This window comes from Papio anubis, chromosome 2 (assembly GCF_008728515.1).
Source record: "Papio anubis isolate 15944 chromosome 2, Panubis1.0, whole genome shotgun sequence".
Taxonomy (NCBI): domain Eukaryota; kingdom Metazoa; phylum Chordata; class Mammalia; order Primates; family Cercopithecidae; genus Papio; species Papio anubis.
In genome coordinates, this window is record NC_044977.1 from 91862855 (window position 1) to 91869912 (window position 7058).

Consider the following 7058-nt stretch of genomic DNA (forward strand, 5'->3'; position numbering starts at 1 on the left):
CAGTGAGCTGAGATCCGGCCACTGCACTCCAGCCCGGGCGACAGAGTGACACTCCGTCTCAAAAAAAAAAAAAAAAAGAGATAGTTTAATGTCTTTCTCTCCAATATTTATAGCATGCCATTTTCTTTTCTTATTATATTCGTTAGGACTCTTTTCTTTCCTCCAAAGCCAAATACTTTGGAAATATTTGCTAGAATTCTAAGGCAATGTGTTATAATAGTGTTGCCATCATCCCTGTCTAGTTCCTGTTTTTAAAAAATGTTTTGCATATCTGGTGTACCTGAACTTATTATTATATCGTTTATGTGTAGTTTATGTCTGTTTCTTTTTTCTTTTCCTTTTTCTTTTTTTTTTTTTTTTTTGGAGACAGAGTCTTGCTCTGTCACCTAGGAGTGCAGTGGCATGATCTCAGCTCACTGCAACCTCCGCCTCCTGGGTTCAAGCGATTCTCGTGCCTCAGCCTCCCAAGTAGCTAGGACTATAAGCATGCACCACCACGCTCGGCTAATTTTTGTATTTTTGGTAGAGATGGGGTTTCGCCATGTTGGCCAGGCTGGTCTTTAACTCCTTGTCTCAAGTGATCTGCCCGCCTTGGCCTCTCAAAGTGCTGAGATTACAGATGTGAGCCACAGTGCCCGGCCATGTCTGTTTCATAAATTGTCTCTTTCTGTATTAGATAGTGGCCCTGTTTATTTTGCTCAATGCCTGTCACCTTAACTCCTACCTTTTCTCATGTGTACTCCTGTTCTCCTCTAGTTTGTGCTGGCCTGATCTCTCTGCCCACTCCTTTATTTTTCAGCCTTTTCTATTCATGTGGTCTCAAATATCCTACAAATAGCATGTGGCTGGGTTTTGTTTCTCTAATCCAGTCTCTGTGTCTTTAAAGGGAGTTCAGAATTTATTTACTGTGATAAAGATGTTTAGTTTTGCTCATTCCATAAATTCTTTTTTTTTTTTTTTTTTAAGATATAGGATCTCACTATGTTGCCCAGGCTGGACTTCAAGTCCTGGGCTCAAGCAGTTCTCCTGCCTCAGCCTCCAGAGTAGCTGGGATTAAAGGTAAGAGCCATAGTGCCCAGTCCCATAATTTAGATTTATTATTATTATTACTATTATTATTATTATGTTTTTGAGATGGAGTCTCGCTCTGTCGCCCAGGATGGAGTGCTGTGGCGCTATCTCTGCTCACTGCAAGCTCCGCCTCCCGGGTTCACTCTATTCTCCTGTCTCAGCCTCCCAAGTAGCTGGGACTACAGGCGCCCGCCACCACGCCCAGCAAATTTTTTTGTATTTTTTTAGTAGAGAAGGAGTTTCACCATGTTAGCCAGGATGGTCTTGATCTCCTGACCTCATAATCTGCCCGCCTCAGCCTCCCAAAGTGTTGGGCTTACAGGCGTGAGCCACTGTACCCGGCCTAGGTTATTTTTTACATTGCAGTTTTATATTTTTATTCAGTTGACCTATATGAAACTACTGTTTTTGTAGGTTAAAACAGTTGAGTATTAGCAGTTTCATAGGGTCAACCTAATATTTTCCTCTTTCTCTTGCTCTCTTTGATTAAACTGTCATTCATTTAATGTTTCCCCCTGGTAATTTAGACATTCTACTATTTTTTCCTCATTCCATTTATGGTTATTGTTTCTCTCCAGGCATGACAACTGTCCTTTAGCTGGGCCTAGGTGGGCCGATAGTGCACCTGTGTTACGGGGAAGAGTTTGAGGCCAGCTGGCCCTTCTTCCTTGATATGTAATTTGTTTTATCTATCTAGAACCTTGTATAATGGTCTCTTTCTCCTTGGAGTTTAAGAATTTTACTGTAGTCTTTCTCTTTCATCCTTCTTGGGAATGTGATCAGTTCCTCCCATCTACACACAGCGTTTTTTTTTTTTGAAAGGGAGTCTCGCTCTGTCACCCAGGCTGTAGTGCAGTGGTGTGATCTTTGCTCACTGCAACCTCTGCCTCCCAGGTTCAAGCAATTCTCCTGTCTCAGCTTCCAGAATAGCTGGGACTACAGGTGTGCACCACCACGCCAGGCTAATTTTCGTATTTTTTAGTGGAGACAGGGTTTCACCATTTTGGCCGGGCTGGTCTCAAACTCCTAACCTCAAGCAATCTACCCGTCTCAGGGTCCCAAAGTGCTGGGATGACAAGTGTGAGCCACCGCGCCTGGCTGACACTGCTTTCTTCATGTCATGAAAGTTTTCTTCTGTAATTTGACTAGCCGATGCCTCCATTTCAGCTGTCCCTTTTTCTCCTTTTAGGACTCCTGCTGTCTGCACATCAGAATTCCTGGACTTGCCCCCAAGATCTGTGGTCTATTCCTTCATCCTTTTCTGCTCTGTGCATCTTTCCCTTAAGTTCTGAGCTACTTCTTCCATTAGACCCAAGTGGCTTTTTCATATTCCTTCAGAACGTCAAACTTCTTCTTTCCTTGGGGTCTCTGTACTTTCTGTGCTTTTCTGCCAGAAATGGCTTCCTCTAGATCTTTCCATGCTCAGTCAGTGCCTTTGGGCTGATCTTAGCTCAGATGTCCCCTTCTCTACCTCTCCTGCTGCTTTAGACGTAAACACCATACTCTGCACTTTGCTTAGTTCCTTTTCTCCATTGTAGTCACTCTGCCTAAAATTATGTTATTTGTTCTTTTACTGTCTGTTGCCTCTCATCCACCTCTGGACAAATAAATCATTTTAATTCTTACTGTGTTTATTCATGCTGCATCCCTGGTGTCTAATCTAAGTCAGACCTTGATAAGCACTTGCAAAAGGAATGGAAGAGTGAATAAATGCTCAGGCTGCTCCAAAGAGACTCTGCCTTGCCCAGCCTTATTCCCCACACAGAGGAGCACTGGAATGGGAGATGGGGTGGGGAGAGGGTAGAGCACTGGTCTATATGTTAAGGACCTGAATGTGTAACTGCCCAACGGGTTCACCTTGCCCACTGACTTGACAGAGCCAATTTATCAAGACAGGGGACTTGCAATGGAGAAAGAGTAATTCACGCACAGCCGGCTGTATGGGAGATCAGAGTTTTATTATTACTCAAATCAGTCTCTGGAGCATTCAGGGATCAGAGTTTTTAAAGATAATTTGGCCGGTAGGGGCTCAGGAAGTGAGGAGTGCTGATTGGTCAGGTTGGAGATAGAATCACAGGGGTGTCAAAGTGAGGTTTTCTTGCTGTCTTCTGTACCTGGCTGGGATGGCAGATTACTGGTCTGGGAGGTGTTAGCTGCATCGAGTGCAGGGTCTGAAAACAGCTCAGACATTGATCTTCGGTTTTACAATAGTGTTGTTATCCCCAGGAGCAGTCTGGGGAGGTTGAGACTCTTGCAGCCAAAAGCTGCATGACCCCACTAAACTGTAGTTTCTAATCTTGTAGCTAATTTGTTAGTCCTACAAAGGCAGACTGGTCCCCAGGCAAGAAGGGGGTCTTTTGGGAAAGGGCTATTATCAATTTTGTTTCAGAGTCAAATCATAAACTAAATTCCTTCCCAAGGTTAGTTCATCCTATGCCCAGGAATGAACAAGGACAATTTAAAGGTTAGAAGCAAGATGGAGTCAGTTAGGTTTGATCTCTTTCAGTGTCATAATTTCCTCAGTTGTAATTTTTGCAAAGTCAGTTTCAAATGATTGGTGCCTTTTGAGCCTTTATTCAGCAGCCACTGTAGGTCCTGAAGCCACAGGCAGGGAACAGGAACAGGAACTGGGCCAGGCTTCCCAGCGATTCTGCTGGTGTGAGGGGCCTTCTGGGCCTGACCTTAACCTGCGGTATTCTCACCTTGCCCCAACCTCTAGCTGCCCCATTTTATTTTTCTCCACAGTACTCACCACTTAACACCGTGTGGTACTCAATTTATTCAGTCAGTCAACTGGTATATCTAGAGCTTAATTGGTATTTGAATTTCTCAGGATACATCCATGAATGAAAGGGCGACTCTCACTTCACAGACCTCTCTTTCTTGTGGGAGAAGCGAGGCAATGCCATATAAGGATAATAAGCATTTACTTTTAAAGTGCGTGAAGCTGAGTGCAGTGGCTCACACTTGTAATCCCAGCACTTTAGGAGGCTGAAGCAGAGGGATTGCTTGAGCTCAGTAGGTCGAGACCAGCCTGGGCAATATAGCAAGGCCTTGTCTCTACTAAAAATTTAAAAAATAGAGGACCAGTCTCGCTGGCTCCTGCCTGTAGTCCCAGCACTTTGGGAAGCTGAGGCAGGCGGATCACTGGAGGTCAGGATTTTGAAACCAGCCTGGCCAACATGGCAAAGAAGCCTCTTCTCTACTAAAAATACAACAATAGGCCAGGTGCGGTGGCTCATGCCTGTAATCCCAGCACTTTGGGAGGCCAAAGCGGGTGGATCACCTGAGGTCAGGAGTTTGAGACCAGCCTGACCAACATGGAGAAATCCTGTCTCTACTAAAAATACAAACTTAGCTGGGCGTGGTGGCGCATGCCTGTAATCCCACCTTCTCAGAAGGTTGAGGCAAGAGAATCACTTGAACCCAGGAGGCGGAGGTTGCAGTGAGCCAAGATTGCGCCACTGTACTCCAGCCTAGGCGACAGAGAGACTCCATCTCAGAAAAAAAAAAAAAAAAAAATTCCCCAGTTGTAGTGGTGCATGCCTATAAACCCAGCTACTTGGGAGGCTGAGGCAGGAGAATCACTTGATCCCAGGAGGTGGACGTTGCAGTGAGTTGAGATCACACCACTGCACTCCAGCCTGGGTGACAAAGTGAAACTGTGTCTCAAAAAAAATAAAAAAATAGCCAGGCATGGTGTCATAGTCCTAGCTACTTGGGATTCTGGGAGTTTGAGGTTGCAGTGAGCCGTGATAAAACCACTGCGCTCCAGCCTGGGTGACAGGGCTAGACCCTGTCTCCAAAAAATAAAAAAAGTGTATGAGAAGGTGGTAACTGCTAATAAGCGGCCAGGCGCAGTGCCTCACGCCTGTTATCCCAGTACTTTGGGAGGTCAAGGAATATGGATCACTTGAGGCCAGGAGTTTGAAACCAGCCTGGCCTGGATAACATGGTGAAACCCTGTCTCTATTGAAAAATAGAAAAATTAGCCGGGTGTGGAGGTGCACACCTGTAATCCCAGCTACTTGGGAGGCTGAGGCATGAGAATCGCTTGAACCCTAGAAGCAGAGGTTGCAATGCCATAGCACTGCAGCCTGGGTGACAGCAAGATTCTGTCTCAAAAAATAAAAAAATTCTGAGAAGGTGGTAACTGCTACGGAAACATATAGAGCCAGGATAAGGGGATAAAGGTGATCATGAGTGCTGGGGGCAGAGTGGGGCAGGTTACAGTCTGAAATGAGGGGCTCTGAGAGCTGGGGTGCAGCCCTTTGGAAATCTGTGCAATCCAGGCATGGAAACAACCATGGCTCATACACTGTGGAGGAGAGTGCATGGGGTGTGATGTGTGAGGAACACTGGGAGATTGAGCAGCAAGGCTGAAAGCTGGCCGGGAAGATACAGTCAGAGGGGTAATAGGGAATCATGAGGGTCCTGCTGTCTCTGTTTTTCCTTGGAGAGGAGGTACTCCACGGTTCTGAGCAGGGATTGGGAGGGTCTGACTCATGTATTCACAGGCTGATGTGTGCAGAACAGACTGAAGGCATCAGGGGCGGCAACAGGAGACCAGGAGGCAGCTGTGACATTGCCCTCGAGAGAAATGGTGGCAGTTTGGACTCAGTGGAGTATGGACATGGCAGGAAGTGATTTCATTTTGGGTAGATGATGCTGATGGGGACAACAGAACTTTCTGGTGCACTGGATATAGCTGGGAAAGAGAGTAGTCAAGGGGTACTTTGAGGTGTTTGGCTTGAACAATAAGAAGGGTTGAGGTGCTATCACTCTATTTGGGGGAAGTGGGGTGAAGTAGGTTTGGCGGATGAGCCAGCGTTAGGGTGGCACAAGTTGCGTTTGAGATGCCAATGACTGGAAGTCAGAGTGCAGACGTTTAGTTGACAGTGGGACTAGTGAATCTGCCACTCAGGAAGGATCTGGACTGGACAAGCACTTTTAGGAGTGATTGACACGGTGGCATTCGAAGTCATGAGCCTGGATAAGATTTTGGAAGAGTAAGCGTAGACAGAAAACACACAGATGAGAAACTGGTGAGATTGGAGGAAACCAGGTGGACATGGAGCCCTGGAAACCACATGCTAGGGTGAGAGGAGCTGCTCACAGGAAGTCTCTCCTGTCCACTGTTACAAGGTCAGGGATATTTATTTATTTTCCCTTTTTGTTCACTGCTGTATGTCCAATACAGAGTGTAAGTGCTTAATAAATACTTGTTGAATTAAGGAGTGTATGAGTGAATTTATGCCTTTGCAAACACCCAGTACACAGGGCTGCAACATTGGCCTTCTTTACAGAAAGAGCAGAGATCAGGTATGAGGCTCTGCCCACTCTCAGTGGCACTAATCCTCTCCTTTGCCTTTCACAGCTACACTGACATTCAGTCAGGTGAGAGCCCTTCTGTCCAACACAGGCCCAAGACAAATGAGCCTCAGACAAGCCCTGTGGTGTGGAGCTTGGTGGGAGCTGGCTTGGGCACTGGGTCATCCACCAGTCCCCAGAAAACTCTATGGCCACTTCTCTGTCTACCCTTCCATATCTAATAATCTGTCTGTCTGTATATATAACCATTTCTTTGTCCACCGTCTACAGTCACTCTTTTGTCCCTCTTTCCGTCTATTCACATCCAGTCTTCTGTCCATCTGCTAGAGTCACCAACTTCCCAGTTTGTAGTGGACTGTCTCTGTGTTAGCACTGAAATTCCTGCATCCTGCGAAATCGCTCAGTACTGAACAAACCAGGACTGTTGGTCAATCCATCTGTTTCCCAGGTATCCTGCTGTCCATCGGCCCGCAGCCAGTCCGTCCACCCAACCGCACATCACACCTCCTGACCATCCTCCCCGACGGAGGACAATGCTCCGCCCTCTCTGGCCCCGCCCCCAGTCACCGCCTTTTCCGGAAGCTGCTGCAGCGAATCCTGGCACCCTAGCAACAGCGCCTTTCAGGCTGTCCAGTCCGCGTGCGCAGCTCCTAGGA